At 40.4% G+C, this 22,322-nt stretch overlaps 1 long non-coding RNA gene across 1 annotated transcript; it reads right to left on the bottom strand.

Annotated features, from left to right (window-relative positions):
- Positions 1–8,794: 8,794 nt before the first annotated feature.
- On the bottom strand, positions 8,795–9,832 carry LOC140496185 (uncharacterized). Its single transcript, XR_011964202.1, has 3 exons — positions 9,675–9,832; positions 9,377–9,454; positions 8,795–8,928 (listed from the first exon to the last, which is right to left on the bottom strand). It is a non-coding gene; the product is annotated as an uncharacterized lncRNA (long non-coding RNA).
- Between the last annotated feature and the right edge of the window lie 12,490 nt (positions 9,833–22,322).

Below are 22,322 nucleotides of genomic sequence, written 5' to 3'. Positions count from 1 at the left end.
GGTGGGCAGTGGCATCTTACGACTTTCGTAAAATCATGGTGCCATGACTATCAACTACATTTGAAAATAAAGGGTGATGTAAGTTGGATTGGCCCCTCAATGACAAATTTTCCACCTGTGTCCACTAGGGTGATGTTCCCCCATGTCCAAAAGTTAATTTCACATGATATCTTCAGTTTATTGATGTTGTCAAATGTAGTGATAACAGACAATGCATGAAAGCAACTAATACAGTCCAGGGAGACATGTGATCAATCACAAGTAAACTTGAGCACCTACAAACAATTTCTGGTTCTGATTCTGTTTTCTGACAAGAATTTATCTCCTTTTCTCAGTAGCGTCCACAACTTGCAATTACAGCACAGTTTACATTGAGTAAAATGCCAAATGTACTTCTCAAGAGTGACATCAAACAAACACCAAACTACCTAGGGTAGCATAAAGACAAGCTAATGAACAAGTACCTTAAAGAGCACAAGTAAATCGACGGATGGAAAGATTTAAGGATCAAGTTTGAAAGATTATGGTCTGACAGCGATAGATATAACCATCAGTTGCAGAAATATATGAGAGGACAGATATTAAAGAGTGCAGAGTTGTTGGAGTGTTATCTCAGTGGATGATAGAGCAGCAATAAGAATCTCAGTTATTGATGAGTTTTAAAACAAGAATAGAATTTGACAATATTGGGAGCTAAAACATTGTTGAAAAATGTGTTGCTGGAAAAGCGCAGCAGGTCAGGCAGCATCAAAGGAACAGGAGAATCGACGTTTCGGGGTAAAACACTGTGCCAAAATATCTGGATAATAGATTGTGAGTGATTTGTGTCTTTGTCCTCTCCTCTGAAGATGCTGTTCCTGCTGTCCCGCAGCATGCACCAACTGTGCCAATGGCTGTGTGTGTAAAGGGAAAACCTCTGAGAAATGTACCTGCTGCTCCTGAACAACACGCTCTTCAGACACAGCCACTGAAAGATTATCCATTTGTACTGTATTCCCCAAGCTGCATCTCCTCACTGTCTATGCCCTGTGGATTTGTGTATGTTTGTGACTCATTCCAAGTTTATTGACTGTGTTCAATCTGTTTTGTCTTGGTATGAATACTTCAAAAAAAAATTTCAATCTTTGAAACACTTGAAAAGTCATATCTTTTTCTGAAATGAGCGGCCATATAATGCATAGGAAATGACATTGAGCCATCATTGCATGAACAAACCACATTGCATAATATCAAACTGTGAAGCCACATTCATGCCTGTGTCAGCTTGGTAAATGAGGTTAAACTCTGTGCTGCTGATCCACTTTCAGGAATAATAGATTGAATAATTCAGTGGTAATTCTGTTGTTGTTCTTATACAGAAATGAAGCAGCATTCCATTAAGAACTATCGTACAAATTAGATATCAGCCTATTCTATCTGTCAGCTTATTCTATACCCTCAGGTTTCTGGATCATATTCTTTAAAGGCATTTGAAGAAAAGCAGGCACGAAGTTTTAAGTGTTCCAGACAATGTTTCTCATGATCCAAAATGGTTGAATTGGTCAGTCTTTGCTGTCTGTCCATCCTTCTGTGTAAAATGAATCCCGTGCCTCTGTAAGCATTAACAGAGATTTAATGAATGACACAAACATAAACGATATAAACATAAATAACTTGGTATAAAATTGTCACACGGACAGCTGTTGATTAATTAGGTATATTCAGCATCAAGCCTGGATTTTATCCCTTCTGTGCTGTCTGTTCAAAGGACCTCAGACTCTGGACGATTACCCAATAAACACATAAGTAACAAAACAATAGTCAAAGGAGGAGACTCACTCTGTGTGCAGGCAACATGCTGAAAGTACTGGATGATGCTCATTTTGATCACCTTTTTCTCTCGGGAACAGAACGTAGCTGATGTAATAGTAATGGAGGAGTCGAAAGGAGTTGAAAGTTGATTGGACAATTTGGATAATGAGGATTTCACATGTTGACGATCATTAAATCATACAACTCAACCAATCAACATGGGATACATTCAGGTTGATTGAGGGAGTTGAAAACTAGGGGGCTAACTTTTATGGTGAGACGAAAAAGATTTAAAAAGGAAATGAAGCGCAATTTTTTTGAAGAGAGCGGTTCGGGTGTGGAATACATTGCTAGAGAAAGTGATGGTTGCAGGGACAGTTCCAACCCTTAACAGAAATTTGGGTGCGATTATAAATGGGAAAGGTTTGGTGGGATGTGAGCCAAGTGCAGGGAGATGGGACTCGTTAAGTTTGAAAACATGATGGACGGTGGCCTGAGTTTCCATGTTCTATGACTCGAGTCTTGCCTTGCCAAAACTGGAATATTGCAAGAATTTGAAGATGCATAAGTTAAACGGTATTATCTTAGAAAAAGGTTTGTACAGCACACAAGTTGCTGAAGCAGAAAGATGTCACTGAAGTTCTCAACATGACAGAACTAAAGTTGTGAGAAGTATTGACAATTTTAGTGAGTATTTTTCAATGCGGAAGTTAAAAACAAATGATCTAAGGAATGACAAGTAGGTAATTTTAGTTAATGTTGGACAACTCAGAGGAAGACAATGATCAGATAGCAACAAATCGTAGACATCTCCTAATGTGAAGCTGAGCATTCCAGACTGAGGAATCAGATTTACTGTGTCAAGAACTAAGACACGAGACAACCAGTGTGAAGAGCCTGCATGTACCTCACATAGGGATAACCGTAATATTGAAAACTCAGTATTTATTAACGATGTGTGAAAGGTAAACTGCAGTAATTTCGATTACCTGAAACACCTCCACCCCACCCACACATACACATCCACAAACTAATATTCAAATTCTATGTTATGTCTGAAGAGCTCAGCAATCCTATCTGTGGTCAATTTCGTTGAAGATTTTGCATCTTTCACTGTTCAAGCTCCACAGAACACCTCTTCCACCAGATCACACCAGATGGCATTGTGGTTTAAAACATAATCTGATGGAACATTCTATGATTGTCCAGGGATGTGCAGGCAAGGTGGACTAGACTTTGGGAATGCTGGGTTATAGGGATAGGGTGGATGGGTGGGTGGATGTGTTTGGCATGCTATTTTGATGGTTGGTGTGGAGTTGATGGGCTGAATGCTTCAACACTGTTGGGATACCATAATTCTATGATGCCAGTTCATTCCCTAAACATCCAGATCTCTTTAGAACTATCATTTATTAAATAAAGTGAATGAGACTGCCATAGCACAATGAAATAGGTTTTCTTTTGCTGATACAAAGACGGCCATTTCAAAAACAATTCATTCACATGGTGAACTGTTGCCTGGGATGCAGACCAAGATGCTGGTGAAGAACAATCAGTTTGATGAAATGTGCTCTATGTTTTGCTACTCTATTCCTGATGAAGAGTTACACGTCAAAATGAAATGCTCAGAGACTCCTGAAGCTTGAAACAGCTGCTGCAAAGGCCCAATATAATAAAGTTACCATTTAAGGCCCTCCCACGTTATTACAATGTTGGACTCAAACCCATGGATAAAGCTCTCAACATAACACTTCAGTGTTATGTTCAATGGAAATGAAAAATACCACTCTTTATGTAATATCAGATTTAAATTGTTAGTTACTGCACTTTTACAAGTTTAATGAATGAAGCATCTTTCTTCTGAGTTAGTTGACTGGACTTTATGAATGATTGTGCTTTAATGCACTGAAGTGTTTAAATTGATGCATTACGCCAGCATTTATTGTGGAATGGTTGACAGCAATCTTGCATGTGAGTGAGAAAATTCCCCGTTTAATTCCCACTCGTGGGTATCCACAAGAACTCAGGCTAACACTCCAGAGCTGAAGAAGTGCCACACTGCCAGAGGTGCTTTTACATTCTCTCAAGCAGCCAGCTCAGGCAGCAGTTTAGCATTCAAAAGATCTATGTCCCGATTTCAAAAGAGAGTGGAGGAATAATCCATGGCCGATATTTAACCTTCAACAACACAAAACAGATTGACTGGTCACTATGATATTGCTGCTTGTCGTACCTTGCTGAATGCAAATTGCCTATATTTCTAAAGTGCTATGAGACATGCAAATCTTTCTTTTCCTTTCTTTTAATTGTCCCACGTTCTGTATGATTATTTCTTAATGTAACCCCCCAACTCATGCTATAGAAATAATTAGGACCATTTGAAAACTTAATGATGAAGCTGTAAGCGACTAACTGACAAGAATCTTCATGCTGAACGAGATTCTCAAGGGCAACAGTTGGTTCAAATAATGATTGTTTAATCCCAATTAATTATGTGTGTCGACATCAAAATTCCAAAGAGGATTTTCAAAATAATCTCTTAATTCTACAGCAATTTTACAAATTTCTGCCTCCACCATGAATTTTCAGCAGAGGGAACCTTTCTTTGAGAGTTCACTGGTATTGTGAATTTCGGTGTGGAAATGAGTGAATGGATGGTTCACACCTGAATTCTCAATAGCAGTGAAGCATTCTCAAAGAATGGTTCCCAAAGGTGAATATTGATAGAGGAGGCAGAAATTTGTGAAATCGTTACATAATTAAGAAATTATTTGGAAAGTCCTGTTTTAAAATTTGATGTCACCACATGTAATTAATTGGGATTAAATAATCATTTATTGAACTCACTGTTGATTGCATAAAATTAACCGTTTGTTCACTACTGACTTCTGCTCCATTTTGGCATTTGGTGTTGTAATACTAGATATCAAAAGGATTGGTTAGTAAATCCACAATCCAATAGCTCATAGAGATAGTGGTTGAACTTTCTTAAATCTGAATCTAAAATAAGTTTTAATGTATTTCACCTTTCATCAGGCTGGACTGATACTGTGCCAGACTGGCTCTGATGTTCATTAAGGAGAAACAAGTGGAAAGATAGAGTTAGCTTCACTCTCCCATACCTGCAATTCCAAGCAGCAGTTACATCTGTGTTGAAGGGCCTCTTATTGGACTACAACCTTTGAAAATTATACAACAATCAACACTCCCATCCCCTCACTCCATTCAAATTTGCAGCAGGAGTCGGCGATTTGGCCAGTAGGGGTCTGTGGCCATTGAATAAAGCATGCCTGATCTGGTTGTTCACACAACTACACTTTACAGCTTTAACCGTCCTGAGAATCTTTGATTTCCATAAGACCATAAGGCCATAAGACATAGAAGTGGAAGTAAGGACATTCAGCCCATCCAGTCCACTCCGCCACGTTATCATGGTTGATGGGCATTTCAACTCCACTTACCCACACTCTCCCCGTAGCCCTTAATTCATTGCAAGATCAAGAATTTATCAATCTCTGCTTTTGAAGACATTTAACATCCCAGCCTTCACTGCAATGAATTCCACAGGCCCACCGATCTCATTTCCATTCCAAATTGACCCCCTCTGATTCTCAGGCGGTGCCCATAATCCCAGTCTCCCCAGATAATAGAAACAAATTCTCCCCAATCAAACTGGAACATGTGGATTTTGGGAATAACCTTGTCTATGTTTCCCAGTTATGATACAGTTTAACACTGTGTCACATTCATAAGGAATCCCACTGTGCGGTATCACCTGTAAAGAATGATTTTCAAAGTTATAGCTCAATTACAGGACTTCTGAAAGTGCACTCAGGCAATGCAGTAATTTCAAAAACACAGTTGACATTTTTGAAACACAGGGTCAATTTTGCAAACTTATACCCAGTTGACATGATCAATTTGGTATGAAAATATGGAGAGGTGACATAAATTAAAGCAATTGAATGGAAAGGGTATGCAATAGCAGTGGGACCTGGCAGTAATTGTATATCACCTATGAACGATGGCAGGACAGGTGAAGAGCGCAATTGGTGCCTTAATCTATGCCTCATTAATAGTGATGCAGAGTACAGTAGTAGGGAGGATACACTAAGAATATGTTAGACATTCATCACACCTCAGCTAGAATATTGGCAGCAAGGTGGCTCAGTGATCAGCACTGCTGCCTGACCGTTCCAGGGAACTGGGTTCAATCCCACCCTCAGCTGACTGTCTGTGTGGAGTTTGTATGTTCTGCCCGTAGCTAAATGGGTTTCCTCCTGGTTCTTTCCATGATCCAAAATGTGCATTTGGCCATGCATAATACAGGATGGCAGTGATAGGATAAGGAGGTGGGAATGGGTGGGAAGCTCTTCAAAGGGCCAGTGTGGACTCAATGGGCCAAAAGACGTGCTTCCACACAATAGGAATTCTATGATTGCTTCCAGTCTTGAAGATGGATTGTAAATGTTGACCCTGATTTACTTGGAAAGGAAAAGGCCAAGGGGAAGTTTGATTGATGTTTTCAAAGTCGTGAAGGCCTGGGCAAGAAAGAGAGGCAGAATGATATTCCAACTCACTAAAGGATGATGAAGAAGAAGGCACATGTTTAAAACAATGTATAAAAGAAGACATTATGAAAAGAGACAAAAATATTTTCGTAGAGCAAGATGAAGGCTTTATTAAGGTATTCAAAAGAACTTTACATGACTATTTGATGAATGTAATGAGCAGGGTTAGAGGAAAAGGGTTGGGATATGGCACTAAGGGATGATGGTCACCTATAGAGCTGATGCATAAATTATGGTTAAATGGTCTCCTAGTGCACTGTAACAATTCTGAGAATCTGAGACTGTCTATTATTCTGCCTTGTATCTCCACATCCAGGTGATTCATATTTATTGTCTGTCTCCCACCATAAACCCAATTTTGTGTCCAGTTGGCAAGTTCACCCTTAAGCCTATGTGATCGAACTTTATAAATTAGTCTACCATGCCGAACCTTGTCAAACACTTTATTGATGTCCAAGTAAACAACCTCTCTGGCTCTGCCCTCAACAATCATTTGGGTTACTTCATTAAAAATATTCAATCACTTTTCTGAGACAAGCTTCTCCTTGTACAAAGCCAGGCTGACTATCCCGAATCAGTCCTTGCCTCTCCAAATGCATGAACATTCAATCTTTCAGATTCAGTTCCAACAAATTACCCACCATTGATGTCAGACTCACAGGTCTCTATTTTCCAGGCTTCTCCTTACAGCCTTCCTTAAACAATGGCACAACGTTAGCCACTCTCCAGTCCTCCAATACTTCACCTGTGTTCGTACATAATGCAAGCAGTTCAGCTAGGGGCCCTACACTTTCCTCAACAACTTCCTACAACATGCTGGGATACACTTCATCAGTTCCTGGAGATTTATCTCCCCTTATATTTGCTAAGACCTCTGACATAATTCTCCAAAGATTAGAATGTTGTTGCCACATCCACTACTATTCCTGCCCAAATTCAAACTCATTAATCCTGAATACATTCCATCTCCATGGGTTGAGTTTTTGACTTGGATGGCAGTCAACACTTGAAGTCCTTCTTATAGAAGGTATCAATTTCAATTTCAACTCCTCCATTACTGTTACTTAAACAACATTCTCTTCCCTAGAGAAGGGAGGATGTAAATATATTTCATCAAGTACTTTAAGCATGTTGTCTGCCTCCAGAGGAAGGTTATTTGCTTGTCCAAATCAGCACCACATCCTCCTTTGACTTTTATTTTCCAACTTTGAGGTAAGGCCCACAGTCTGAGTTCCTTTCAACAGAGAGCACCAGAGAGATAATAGCCAGGAAAGATTCTGACACTACCTAATTAATCAACCTCTCTCTCATTTTATTTTGTTTCTTATTTTCTTCTGTTTTTAAATTTCTTTACCCCCACACTACCATCTAACTGCGGCAGTGATTATATTTTCCCCAGCACCCATGTTGTGTGTGTGCAGGTGTGAGACACAATGAGAGACACAAGGTATACGAATCTTTATTCTATTTCCACCACCAGGAAATCTATCTAATTTTATCGCAGGATTTTCTTACTCAAAGTTTCTCTACTACCCAGGTTGAAATAACTGGTCTGTAATTACTGGGCTTCACCTTACAACTTGCTTTTGAACAAGGGGACAATTTTGTAATTCTCTCACTGTCTTAATTGAACTCCAAGCCCGGGGGATTTTCTGGTTTGCTTCAGCTTTGAACAACACAATAAGCGTAAACAATGAAATGGAGAACAAGAGGCTGAAGAGAACAGAATGGGAAAGTGAACACACACATGACAGATGAAGCACAATAAAAATGATAAGAAGAGCTGGTAATGGCACAATGGATGAAATCGCATTCTTTAGGTTGGCATTATTCATTAAATCACTGCTAGTGCTTACAGAGGCATTTGACTCATACACTGACCAATTCATACATTTCAGAGCTGGAGAAACATTGCCTGGAACACAGGAACACATGCCTGGTCTTTTTCAAATTCCTTCAAGCAATCTGTTTCATAAACTTGAGTATGCACAATAAGCTGACAGATGGAACAGACTAATATCCAATTTATGGTATAGTTCATAATGGGATGCTGCATCACTGTTGCATCCGAGCATTAGCCGAACTGCCAATGAATTCCCCACACCACCATTCCTGAAACTAGTCCGCCGGCAGAGAGTTTAACCTCATTTACTCGACTGACACTGGCAACAATCTGGCTTCAAAGTTTAATAGTATGCAGTGCGGGTTCTGCACAGATCGCTCAATGGCATTTCCGATTTGTTGCATCGTCGCTCATTTAAGAAAACAAAGAGAGGACTTTTCAAATGTATCACAATGTGGAATTTTATTCAGGTACTTATATCAAAAGACAAGCAAAACAACATTCAATAAACTTGCAATGATTCACAATAATACACAAATCCTTGGAGCTACATAACGAAAATATGCAGCTTGGGGAATACAGTACTAATGGACAATCTTTCAAAGATTGTGTCTGAAGAGCGTGTTGTTTAGGAGCAGCAGGTACATTTCTCAGAGGTTTTCCCTTTACACACACAGCCATTGGCACAGTTGGTGCATGCTGCAGGACAGCAAGAGCAGCAACCTGAGAGGAGAGGACAAAGACACAAATCACTCACAATCAATTCGTTCACTGAAAGCTCCCACATCCTCCCATGACAGCACCCAGCTCCTCCCTCACAAACCCATCGGTCTCCCATCTCCCAGTCACCCCCCTGAAGAGGCTCAGCAGCACATCCCAGTGAGAGACAGTTTGAGGAAAGATGTTCCTGTCACTATCTCCACAACACGGTTTCTAATGAGAAGTCTATGAGATCAGCGCTTTCCCATGGGAACCTCAGAAATTGCTTTAAGTAGCAGCTTCTGGTCTGGAGATTCTTCCGATTGGACATTGTAGAAATCGGATGGCAATTCAATCCGGTGTAATCCCGGATCATGTATGTGTCTGTGGTGTCCCTGTGTGAGTTGTGCCCAGGACTATGTGTCACACCAATAGAACGGGAGCAGTTTGAAAGCCTGTCCCAGTAACTCACTTTTCTGGCAGCGTCCAGCTTTGCTGGTGGCACATTGACAGTTGGAGCATCTGCAGGTGTTTTCACAGGAGCAGGATCCTGAAAAGAGGAAAAACACAGAGAGTGAGTGGTGTGCACCGCCCAGCAATGGCCCCAGGCACGGGCTGGGCACGGGGCCCGGCTCTTTGTGCCATTGCCCTGGGCTGCAGTGAGTTGAAGAAGCAGCCTGGCCCTCCCTGCAATGCTGCTGTCTCCCAGTCAGACTGAGGCCCCGCACTGGGACACTGTGCTGAAAGCACTTGCACCAAGCCCCACTCACCATCCAGGCACACACAGGGCTTCGGGTCCGACATCTCACCAACTTCTTCTGCAGCTTCCAGCCGGCTCCAATCCGCGCTTCTCGACCTTGTGCCGTTTGCTGAAGCCGAGCCGAGCTTTATGAGCTTGTGATGGGAGGCGAACCGGCTGCAAAACCGGGCAACGGGCGGCTCGGCGCTACTTGAATGCACACAGCCCACCGGAGAGAGTCAGCGGCTGGAGGTTTGAATTGCAGCCGCTTCCTTCATTCACAACACGGCCCGAAGGGATTTCTCAATCAGTGTAATACAGAGATCCTGTGATGGGAAATATTTAGAGAGTGAGTGAAACCACACTGTAGGGCCCAGGGTAGGTATGGTCTGCACTCTGTCCATCGCCTCACTTATGATTTCCTTTCTCGCAAATCAAAGTCATTTACCTTTTAAAATTAGTTAATTTAACGAGCTTTCTAGGACAATAAACGGCTGAATAGATTGGTCATGAAAGAAATAATAAAAGTACATGTAAATACACAGAATGGAAATAAGGGAGAAATGATCAGTCTCTGAGCTAATTCTGTGTTGGAGGCGATGTTTCTCACAACCAAAATGCAGGATTGGACCAGTTCTCTGCTGCTTGTACTCCTTTCCGTATGTAAAAGAAATTGTGTACCTCCCCAAATATGAACAGAGACTGAGTGGCTGATGCAAACCACGACAAATCCATTTTGTCCAACGTATATCATTCCCAGCTCTGTGTGTCCTTGTTCTTTAATCGTCACGTGTCTGCCCATTTCCCCCTTCTTTTCTGAGCCGTTTATTATCTCCCTCATTGCTCAATATTCTCCTGATCTCCCATTCCTGAGCAAACCTGGAGACCTCCCTCGAGTTGGGGCTAGTGCCAGAGGATGGGAGAATTACAAAATTACTCTCTTGTTCAAAAAGGAGATGCCCAACAATTACAGACCCACCAGTTCAATTCTGGTCTTGTGGAAACTATTTGAATACGAGTTTGGGACAACTAATGCTGACACGGGCATATATCAGATCATTAGGTAAATTCAAAATAGCAACATTGCAACTTTTTATCTAACTTGCTGAACGTTTATGAAGACATAAAAGAGAAGATGGAGGAGGTTAATGCCATCAATATCATGTACATGAATACCAGAAACCAATTTGAATCAGTCTCACACATCAGACCTGCGAGAAAGCTTATTGCTCAGACAAGTGAAGCTGCAGTGACAATGTACATAGAAAGCAAAGCAGGAAACCGAGGAAAGGTTAATTGATGTTGTTCGTTATGGAGCAAGTTGTCTGATGCTGTTTCCTGAGTCACTATTGGGATACTTACACTTCCTGGTTTACTCGAAAGGATCTTGGAGTGCACGAGGCAAGTTCAAACTTTGCAGATGATGCAAAACTTCGAAACATTGTTAAGTGTGAGGAAGATAATGTAGAGCTGTCAATGGTTGAAGACATGTTGTTGGAGTGGGTAAAGAAGTGGCTGATGAAATTCAGTGAGGCAAACTGTGAGATGATACATTTTATGGTAAAACATGGAGTTGCAGTAAACAAGAATGGCTACTAATTTAAGTGGGTAAGGAACAGAGAGACATGGCAGTATCTGTGCATAAGGGTTTCAAGATGGCAGAACAGGTTGAGAGCACAGTTACTTGTCTACACTGACTAGATACCTAATATAATCCAACCCCATTTGCCAATGTTTTGCCCATATCCGATACACTAAAAACCCTTCCTATTCATGTATCCATCCAGCTCCCCTTAAAATGTTGTAATTGTACCAGCCTTAACCACTTCCTCTGACAGCTCATTCCATACACCTACCATCCACTGCCTGAAATGTTTGCCCCTTAGGTCCATTTTAAATCTGTGCCTTCTCACCTAAATGTATGCCCTCTAGTTTTGGCCTCCTCTATACCGGGAAAAAGTTCTTGGGTCCCTCATGGTTTTATAAAACTCTGAATGGTCACCCCTCACCTCCAATACTCCAGCGAAAACAGTCCCATCATATTCCATCTCTCCCCAAAGCTCACAATTCTGCAACCCCAGCAACAACCTTATAACCCTTTTCTGAGCCCTTCTACGTTTCACAATACTCTCCCTGTATCAGAGAAACCAGAAATGAATGGATTATTTAATAGCCTATCCAATGTTCTGTACAGATACAACATGACTTCCCAACACGTATCAATGCACTGACCAATAAAGGCAAGTGCACCAAATGACTTCTTCACTACCCTGTCCACCTGCTCCTTCAAAAGCATCGCTACTCCACCCTCTTTGTCTCCTACCCTCTCATCAATCAGTGTCTAAATAGCTAGTTCTCCCTGTATTCCATGCGATCTAACCTTGCTAAACAATCTACCATGGAGAACTTTGTTGAATGCCTTGATAAACTCCATATAGACTGTCCACAACGATACGTTCATTAATCTTCTTTAACACTTCTTCAAAACCCTCAATCAAGTTATTGAGGCATGAACTCCCCCAAAGAAAGTCATGTTGACTGTTAGTAATCATTCTTTGCCTTTCCGAGTATATCTAAATCTTGTCCCTCAGAATGACCTCCATCACTGACATCAGGCTCACCGGTCTGCTGATCTTTGACTTTTCCTCACCATCTTTCCTCAATAATGGCATCACATTAGCCTATCTTTAGCCTACTGGCACCACACCTGTGGCTATCAATGATACAAATATCTCAGGAAGGGGCCCAGAATGCACTTCCCTACCTTCCAACAAAGTTCTGGGGTACACCTGAGCAGGTCCTGGCAATTTGTATGCATTTTAAGACCTCCAGCACCTCCTCTTCTGTAATATGAATATTTTTAAATTATCACAATGTACTTCTCCAAGTTTTCTACCTTCTTTCTCCTTCTCCACAGTAAACACTGATGCAAAATATTCATCTGGTATTCCATGAAGAACTGTAGTATAAATTAGATATTAGCCTATTCTATCTGTCAGCTTATTCTGCACCCTCAGGTTTCTGAATCATATTCTTTAAAGGCGTTTGAAGAAAAGCAGGTGCAAGGTTTTAAGTGTTCCAGACAATGTTTCTCATGATCCAAACTGGGTGAATTGGTCAGTCATTGCTGTCTGTCCACCCTTCTGTGTAAAATGAATCCCGTGCCTCTGTAAGCATTAACAGAGATTTAATGAATGATACAAACATAAATGATATAAACATAAATAACTCCGTATAAAATTGTCATACGGACAGCTGTTGATTAATTAGATATCTTCAGCATCTGGCCTGGATTTTATCCCTTCTGTGCTGTCTGTTGAAAGGACCTCAGACTCTGGACGTTGACCCAATAAACGCATAAGTTACAGAACAGTAGTCAAAGGAGGATGCGGTGCTGATTTGGAACTGACAAGGAGACTCACTCAGTGTGCAGACAACATGCTGAAAGTACTGGATGATGTTCATTTTGATCACCTTCTCTCGGGAACAGAACGTTGCTGATGTAATAGTAATGGAGGAGTCGAAAGGAGTTGAAAGTTGATTGGACAATTTGGATAATGAGGACTTCACATGTTGACGATCATCAAATCATACAACTCAACCAATCAACATGGGATACATTCAGGTTGATTGAGGGAGTTCAAAACTAGGGGGGTAATTTTTATGGTGAGACGAAAAAGATTTAAAAAGGAAAAGAGGCGCAATTTTTTTTCACAAAGAGCGGTTCGGGTGTGGAATAAATTGCTAGAGAAAGTGATGGATCCAGGGACAGTTCCAACACTTTAAAGAAATTTGGGTGCGATTATAAATGGGAAAGGTTTGGTGGGATGTGAGCCAAGTGCAGGGAGATGGGACTCGTTAAGTTTGAAAACATGACGGACGGTGGCCTGAGTTTCCATGTTCTATGACTCGAGGGCTCTAATTTCAAAAGTTGCACACCCATTTAGAAATAAAATGTTGAATTGCAAACCTTGGAACTACAGGTCAGTCAGTTAAACGTTTGTACTGGGGATCATTTTGGATGCAATATTCCTGGACAAAATTGATTGGCATTGAAAGAATAAATTGTTTTATAAATTAAAGATACCATATAGTCATGTTAATCAAACTTGATAAAGTTCTTTCAAGAAGACTGATAATCCAATAACAGTACACTTGATGTTCGCTCTGTGGATATACAAGAAGCAGGATTGTGGGCAGGAATGCAGGTGATGTTCCCATCTAGACTTGCAAAAGTAGTTTCAACACTGTCAAATAAATCTGCATGTCAGTGAAATGGAACCACCTGATATTAATCAGACATGGGAGCATCAACAGAAATGTGGCTCCGGGACTGGTGACTGTGTGTAATGGTGAACATTTATTTTTTTTAAATTGGAGAGAAGTATGTAGTAGTCATATACTGCAGACAATATTTTTGATATGTATACAGTGTTTCTGGTCATGGTAGAACCAAAAGGGGAAGTGTGAACGGATCTGTTTTCATGTCACCTCCAAGTTTGAATTTAAAAAGGGAGTGATGGTGATATTACTAATTATACATATTTTAGACTCAATTCAGTTGTGTATCTGAAACAAGTCAATCAGGTTGCTGTAGTGACACTGACCCTAAGTCATGCACTGCAAGTAACATTTATTCAAACAAAGATGTAAAGATTATTCACAAAATCATGAAACATGTGATTATTTAAAACTATCCACAATGAAAACAAACACTTTTTATACTTCAGTTATGGGAAGCTCTGCAAGTTGTTGTGTCCAAACTATTTGTTATATATATGTGCCAACATTACAAATTTAGATTTCAGATAACACATTTTCATCACAATAAATATTAATCACCTGGATGTGGGGATACAAGGTGTGATATTAGACAATGTAAGAATTGTTACAGTGCAGTAGCAGACCATTTGACTGGAGTTTCTGAATCAGTTCTTTGAGTTACCATGATCACTTAGTGCAAAAGCTCCACCAGTCTCCTGTAACTCCACATACGATGCTAATCAATTACTGACGGGGTGGCATAGTGGCTCAGTGGTTAGCACTGCTGCCTCACAGCACCAGGGACACGGGTTTGATTCCAGCCTCAGGTTATTGTCTGTGTGGAATTTGTACATTCTCCCCTGTGTGGGTTTCCTCCAGGTACTCCCACATTCCAGAAATGTGCAGGGTAGGTGAATTGGCCATGCTGAATTGCCCATGGTGTTCAGGGATCTGTAGGGTGCATTTAGTTAGGGGTAAATGTAAATTAGTATGGGAATACTTTGGACGATCAGTGTGGACTTGTTGGGCCGAAGGGCCTGTTTCCACACTGTAGGAGTTCTATAATGTATTGTCTTTTGAGTGCCTCACTTAAATTTATCTCAACAACACTTTTCTGCAATATATTCCTCTTGCCCTGTGAAACCATTTTTGAAGTGTTTCACAATGACTTCTTTTACAGATTGCTTGAAACCTGTACCCTCTTTTTCATTATTTATGAGCTGGAATATCATTCTCCCTATCTCCCACACTCACACCTTTCACAACCTTGAAACCTTCAATCACATTGCCCTTTGTCTTTTCCTCACTCAGCCTCACCATTTCCAACCTATCTTCAAAACTGAACACTATATTCCAACTGAGGTCTGATGAGCGTCTGGTAAAAGTGTAGTGCATCCTCCCTACTTCTTGAATCTACATCATTACTAATAAAGCTGAGAATATTGCATCATTTGCACTGTTTCCCTCTCCTAGCATCATTACTGGGTGATGTGGGAATACTGCCAGATCCCTCTGCAAATGAATGGCCCTTCCATTCAATGCCTTTCATTCATATTGCCTCCTGATATTTTTGTACCAAATGGATCATGTCAACCATTTCTGGGTCACTGCAAAATTACCTGTTTGTTGCTGAAATATCAACATTTCATTTCAAAATTACTGCAATGTCTGTGTGTGTTTTCAGATGTCCTGTAGTTGGGAAATGCTATATTATTGAAAATTATTCCTTACATTTGGCACTCCACTCTGGGGTTTATTATCAATGGGATACAGTGTTAAGCTGCATCACAACTGGGAAACACAAACGCGATTATCCCCAATACTCACATTTTGGTGACATGGTGACAGACATGCAGGTACTCTCCTCACTGACAGGAATCTTAACATTGAAGCAGTGACACCATGGAACCATTCACTCCACCATCCCTGATACTACCCCATCACCACCTGGTTTCACCACATCCAAACTACACCAGACTGCACTGTGACTTCTAATGACCTTTCATCTACTGTGGACTGTTCAGGTTTGAACATGTTCATTGCAGGTTACATTAGGATTGTAAATATCACTTCACTGATGAACAGAATTGCAGTTATCAAGAAAATAAAAGTATTTATTTTAGTAACTGATACGAAACACAAATTTACAAAATCAAGTCACATGCAATTCATTAGTTTATACTAAAAAAAAACTCTGGATCTACATATTGAGGACATACACCTTGGGGAATACAGGACAAATGGACAATCTTTCAGAGGTTGTGTCTGAAGAGCGTGTTGTTCAGGAGCAGCAGGTACATTTCTCAGAGGTTTTCCCTTTACACACACAGCCATTGGCACAGTTGGTGCATGCTGCAGGACAGCAAGAGCAGCAACCTGAGAGGAGAGGACAAAGACTCAAATCACTCACAATCTATTATCCTGATATTTTGGCACAGTGTTTTAGCCCGAAACATCGATTCTCCTGCTCCTTTGATTCTGCCTGACCTGCTGCGTTTTTCCAGCAACACATTTTGCAACAGTGTTTTAGCTGCAAATATTGTCAAGTTCTATTCTTGTTTTAAAACTCATCAGTAACTGAGATTCTTCTTGCCTCTCTAGCATCCACTGAGATGTATCTCCAACAACTCTGCACTCTTTAATATCTGTCCTCTCAGAAATTTTTGCAATTGATGGTTATATCTATCGCTGTCAGACCATAATCTTTCAAACTTGTTCCTTAAATCTTTCCATCTGTCGATTTATTTGTGTTCTTTAAGGTACTTGTTCGTTGGCTTGTCTTTATGCTATCCTAGGTAGTTTGGTGTTTGTTTGATATCACTCTTGTGAAGTACATTTGGCATTTTACTCAATGTAAACTGTGCTGTAATTGCCAGTTGTTGATGCTAATGAGAAAAGGAGATTAACTCTTGTCAGAAAACAGAATCAGAACCAGAAATTGTTTGTAGGTGCTCAAGTTTACTTGTGATTGATCACTTGTCTCCCTGGACTGTATTAGTTGCTTTCATGCATTTTCTGTTATCACGACATTTGACAACATCAATAAACTGAAGATATCATGTGAAATTAACTTTTGGGCATGGGGGAACATCACCCTAGTGGACACAGGTGCAAAATTTGTCATTGAGGTGCCAATCCAACTTACATCACCCTTTATTTTCAAATGTAAGTTGATGGTCATGACACTGTGATTTTACGAAAGTTGTAAGAAACCACTGCCCACCTCAACGTGCTGAAGCTGCAGTTGGTCAGGATCGGTTATATGTGTGTAAGTTGCTCCTTGAAATAATTGTTTGAGAGGTCAGATTTGGCTTGCCAAAACTGGAATATTGCAAGAATTTGAAGATGCATAAGTTAAACGGTATTATCTTAGAAAATGGTTTGTAAAGCACACAAGTTGCTGAAGCAGAAAGATGTCACTGAAGTTCTCAACATGACAGAACTAAACTTGTGAGAAGTATTGACAATTTTAGTGAGTTTTTTCAATGCGGGAGTGAAAAACAAATGATCTAGGGAATGACAAGTAGGTAGTTTTAGTTAATGTTGGACAACTCAGAGGAAGACAATGATCAGACAGCAACAAATCATAGACATCTCCTAGTGTGAAGCTGAGCATTCCAGACTAAGTAATCAGATTCACTGTGTCAAGAACTAAGCCACGAAACAACCAGTGTTAAGAGCCTGCATGTCCCTCACATAGGGATAACCGTGATATTGAAAACTCAGTATTTCTTAATGATGTGTGAAAGGTAAACTGCAGTAATTATGATTACCTGAAACACCTCCACCCCACCCACACATACACATCCACAAAACTAATATTCAATTTCTATGTTATGTCTGAGGAGCTCAGCAATCCTATCTGTGGTCAATTTCGTTGAAGGTTTTGCATCTTTCACTGTTCAAGCTCCACAGAACACCTCTTCCACCAGATCACACCAGATGGCATTGTGGTTTAAAACATAATCTGATGGAACATTCCATGATTGTCCAGGGATGTGCAGGCAAGGTGGACTAGACTTTGGAAATGCTGGGTTACAGGGATAGGGTGGATGGGTGGGTGGATGTGTTTGGCATGCTATTTTGATGGTTGGTGTGGAGTTGATGGGCTGAATGCTTCAACACTGTTGGGATTCTATAATTCTGTGATGCCAGTTCATTCCCTAAACATCCAGATCTCTTTAGAACTATCATTTATTAAATAAAGTGAATGAGACTACCATAGCACAATGAAATAGGTTTTCTTTTGCTGATACAAAGACGGCCATTTCAAAAACAATTCATTCACATGGTGAACTGCTGCCTGGGATGCAGACCAAGATGCTGGTGAAGAACAATCAGTTTGATGAAATGTGCTCTATGTTTTGCTACGCTATTCCTGATGAAGTGTTACATGTCAAAATGAAATGCTCAGAGACTCCTGAAGCTTGAAACAGCTGCTGCAAAGGCCCAATATAATAAAGCTACCATTTAAGGCCCTCCCACGTTAGTACAATGTTGGACTCAATCCATGATAAATCTCTCAACCTCTATGGACCAGAAAACATTTGGCGTGAAATGTAACTACTGTAACTTGTAAATGTAACATGTAATTTTAAGTGTAGCATAGTACCATAACACTTAAGTGTTATGTTGAATGGAAATGAAAAATACCACACTTTATGTAATATCAGATTTAAATTGTTAGTTACTGCACTTTTACAAGTTGAATGAATGAAGCATCTTTCTTCTGAGTTAGTTGACAACTTTATGAATGATTGTGCTTTAATACACTGAAGTGTTTAAATTGATGCGTTCCCCCAGCATTTATTGTGCAATGGTTGACAGCAATCTTGCATCTGAGTCAGAAAATTCCATGTTCAATCCCACTCGTGGGTTTCCACAAGAATTCAGGCTAACACTCCAGAATATCTTTGATTTCCATAAGACCATAAGGCCATAAGACATAGAAGTGGAAGTAAGGCCATTTGGCCCATCCAGTCCACTCCGCCACGTTATCATGGTTGATGGGCATTTCAACTCCATTTACCCACACTCTCCCTGTAGCCCTTAATTCATTGCAAGATCAAGAATTTATCAATCTCTGCTTTTGAAGACATTTAACATCCTGGCCTTCACTGCAATGAATTCCACAGGTCCACCGATCTCATTTCCATTCTAAGTTGATCCCCTCTGATTCTCAGGCGGTGCCCACAATCCCAGTCTACCCAGCGAATGGAAACAAATTCTCCCCAATCAAACTGGAACATTTGGATTTTGGGATAACCTTGTCTATGTTTCCCAGTTATGATACAGTTTAACACTGTGTCACATTCATAAGGAACCCCACTGTGCAGTATGAACTGAAAAGAATGATTTTCAAAGTTATAGCTCAATTACAGGACTTCTGAAAGTGCTCTCAGACAATGCAGTAATTTCAAAATACACAGTTGACTTTTTGAAACACAGGGTCAATTTTGCAATCTTATACCCAGTTGACATGATCGATTTGGTTTGAAAATATGGAGAGGTGACATAAATTAAAGCAATTGAATGTAAAGGGTAGGCAATAGCAGAGGGACCAGGCACAATTGGTGCCTTGTTCTATTCTTCATTAATAGTGATGCAGAGTACAGTAGTAGGGAGGATACACTAAGCATTTGTTAGACACTCATCACACCTCAGCGAGAATGTTGGCAGCAAGGTGGCTCAGTGATCAGCACTGCTGCCTGACTGCTCCAGGGAATTGGGTTCAATCCCACCCTCAGATGACTGTCTGTGTGGAGTTTGTGTGTTCTGCCCGTAGCTGAATGGGTTTCCTCCTGGTTCTTTCCATGATCCAAAATGTGCATTTGGCCGTGCATAGTACAGGGTGACAGTGATAGGATCAGGAGGTGGGAATGGGTGGGAAGCTCTTCAGAGGGCCAGTGGGCCAAAAGACGTGCTTCCACACAATAGGAATTCTATAATTGCTTCCAGTCTTGAAGATGGATTGTAAATGGTGAGACTGATTTACTTGGAGAGGAAAAGGCCAAGGGGAAGTTTGATTGACGTTTTCAAAGTCGTGAAGGCCTGGGCAAGAAAGAGAGGCAGAATGATATTCCAACTCACTAAAGGATGATGAATAAGAAGGCACATGTTTAAAACAATGTATAAAAGAAGACATTATGAAAGGAGACAAAAATATTTTCGTAGAGCAAGATGAAGGCTTTATTAAGGTATTGAAAAGAACTTTACGTCACTATTTGATGAATGTAATGAGCAGGGTGAGAGGAAAAGGGTTGGGATATGGCACTAAGGGATGATGGTCACCTATAGAGCTGATGCATAAATTATGGTTAAATGGTCTCCTAGTGCACTGTAACAATTCTGAGAATCTGAGACTGTCTATTATTCTACCTTGTATCTCCACATCCAGGTGATTCATATTTATTGTCTGTCTCCCACCATAAACTCAATTTTGTGTGCAGTTGGCAAGTTCACCCTTAAGCCTATGTGATCGAACTTTATAAATTAGTCTACCATGCCGAACCTTGTCAAACACTTTATTGATGTCCAAGTAAACAACCTCTATGTCTCTGCCCTCAACAATCATTTGGGTTACTTCATTAAAAATATTCAATCACTTTTCTGAAACAAGCTTCTCCTTGTACAAAGCCAGGCTGACTATCCCGAATCAGTCCTTGCCTCTCCAAATGCATGAACATTCAATCTTTCAGATTCAGTTCCAACAAATTACCCACCATTGATGTCAGACTCACAGGTCTCTATTTTCCAGGCTTCTCCTTACAGCCTTCCTTAAACAATGGCACAACGTTAGCCACTCTCCAGTCCTCCAATACTTCACCTGTGTTCGTACATAATGTAAGCAGTTCAGCTAGGGGCCCTATAATTTCCTCAACAACTTCCTACAACATGCTTGAATACACTTCATCAGTTCCTGGAGATTTATCTCCCCTTATGTTTACTAAGACCTCTGGCATAATTCTCAGAAGATTAGAGTGTTGTTGCCACATCCACTCATATTCCTGCCCAAATTCAAACTCATTAAACCTGAATACATCTCACCTCTATGCGTTGAGTTTTTGACTTGGATGGCAGTCAACACTTGAAGACCTTGTTATAGAAGGTATCAAATCCACTTTCAACTCCTCCATTTTCGTTACTGAAAAAACATTCTCTTCCCTAGAGAAGGGAGGATGTAAATATATTTCATCAAGTACTTTAAGCTTGTTGTCTGCCTCCAGAGGAAGGTTATTTGCTGTGTCCAAATCAGCACCACATCCTCCTTAGACTTTTATTTTCCAACTTTGAGGTAAGTCCCACAGTCTGAGGTCCTCTCAACAGAGAACACCAGAGAGATAACATCCAGGAAAGATTCTGACACTACCGAATTAATCAACGTCTCTCTCATTTTAATTTTTTCTTGTTTTCTTCTTTTTTCTTTTTTATTTCTTTACCCCCACACTCCCATCTAACTGCGGTAGTGACTATATTTTGCCCATCACCCATGTTGTGTGTGTGCAGGTGTGAGACACAATGAGAGACACACGGTGTACGAATCTTTATTCAATTTCCACCACCAGGAAATCTTTCTAATTTTATAGCAGGATTTTCTTATTTAAAGTTTCTCTACAACCAAGGTTGAAATAACTGGTGTATAGTTACTGGGCTTCACCTTACAACTTGCTTTTGAACAAGGGGACAATTTTGTAATTCTCTCCCTGTCTTAATTGAACTCCAAGCCCGGGGGATTTTCTGGTTTGCTTCAGCTTTGAACAACACAATAAGCGTAAACAATGAAATGGAGAACAAGAGGCTGAAGAGAACAGAATGGGATAGTGACCAGACACTATAAAACACAACACAACAAAATCACAATAAAAATAATAGGAAGAGTCGGTAATGGCACAAAGGCTGAAATCGCATTCATTAGGTTAGCATTATTCATTAAATCTCTGCTAATGCTTACAGAGGCATTTGACTCATACACTAACCAATTCACACATTTCAGAGCTGGAGAAATATTGCCTGGAACACAGGAACACATGCCTGATCTTTTTCAAATTCCTTCAAGTAATCTGTTTCATAAACTTGAGTATGCACAATAAGCTGACAGATGGAACAGACTAATATCCAATTTATGGTATAGTTCATAATGGGATGCTGCATCACTGTTGCATACGAGCATTAGCCTAACTACCAATGAATTCCCCACACCACCATTCCAGAAACTAGTCCGCCGGCAGAGAGTTTAACCTCATTTACTAGACTGACACAGGCAACAATCTGGCTTCAAAGTTTAATAGTATGCAGTGCGGGTTCTGCACAGATCGCTCAATGGCATTTCCGATTTGTTGCATCGTCGCTCATTTAAGAAAAAAAAAGAGAACTTTTCAAATGTATCACAGTGTGGAATTTTATTCAGGTACTTATA

This window comes from Chiloscyllium punctatum, chromosome 26 (assembly GCF_047496795.1).
Source record: "Chiloscyllium punctatum isolate Juve2018m chromosome 26, sChiPun1.3, whole genome shotgun sequence".
Classification (NCBI taxonomy): domain Eukaryota; kingdom Metazoa; phylum Chordata; class Chondrichthyes; order Orectolobiformes; family Hemiscylliidae; genus Chiloscyllium; species Chiloscyllium punctatum.
The sequence above is the reverse complement of the archived record's forward strand: the minus strand, read 5'-3'. Positions and strand labels throughout refer to the sequence as shown.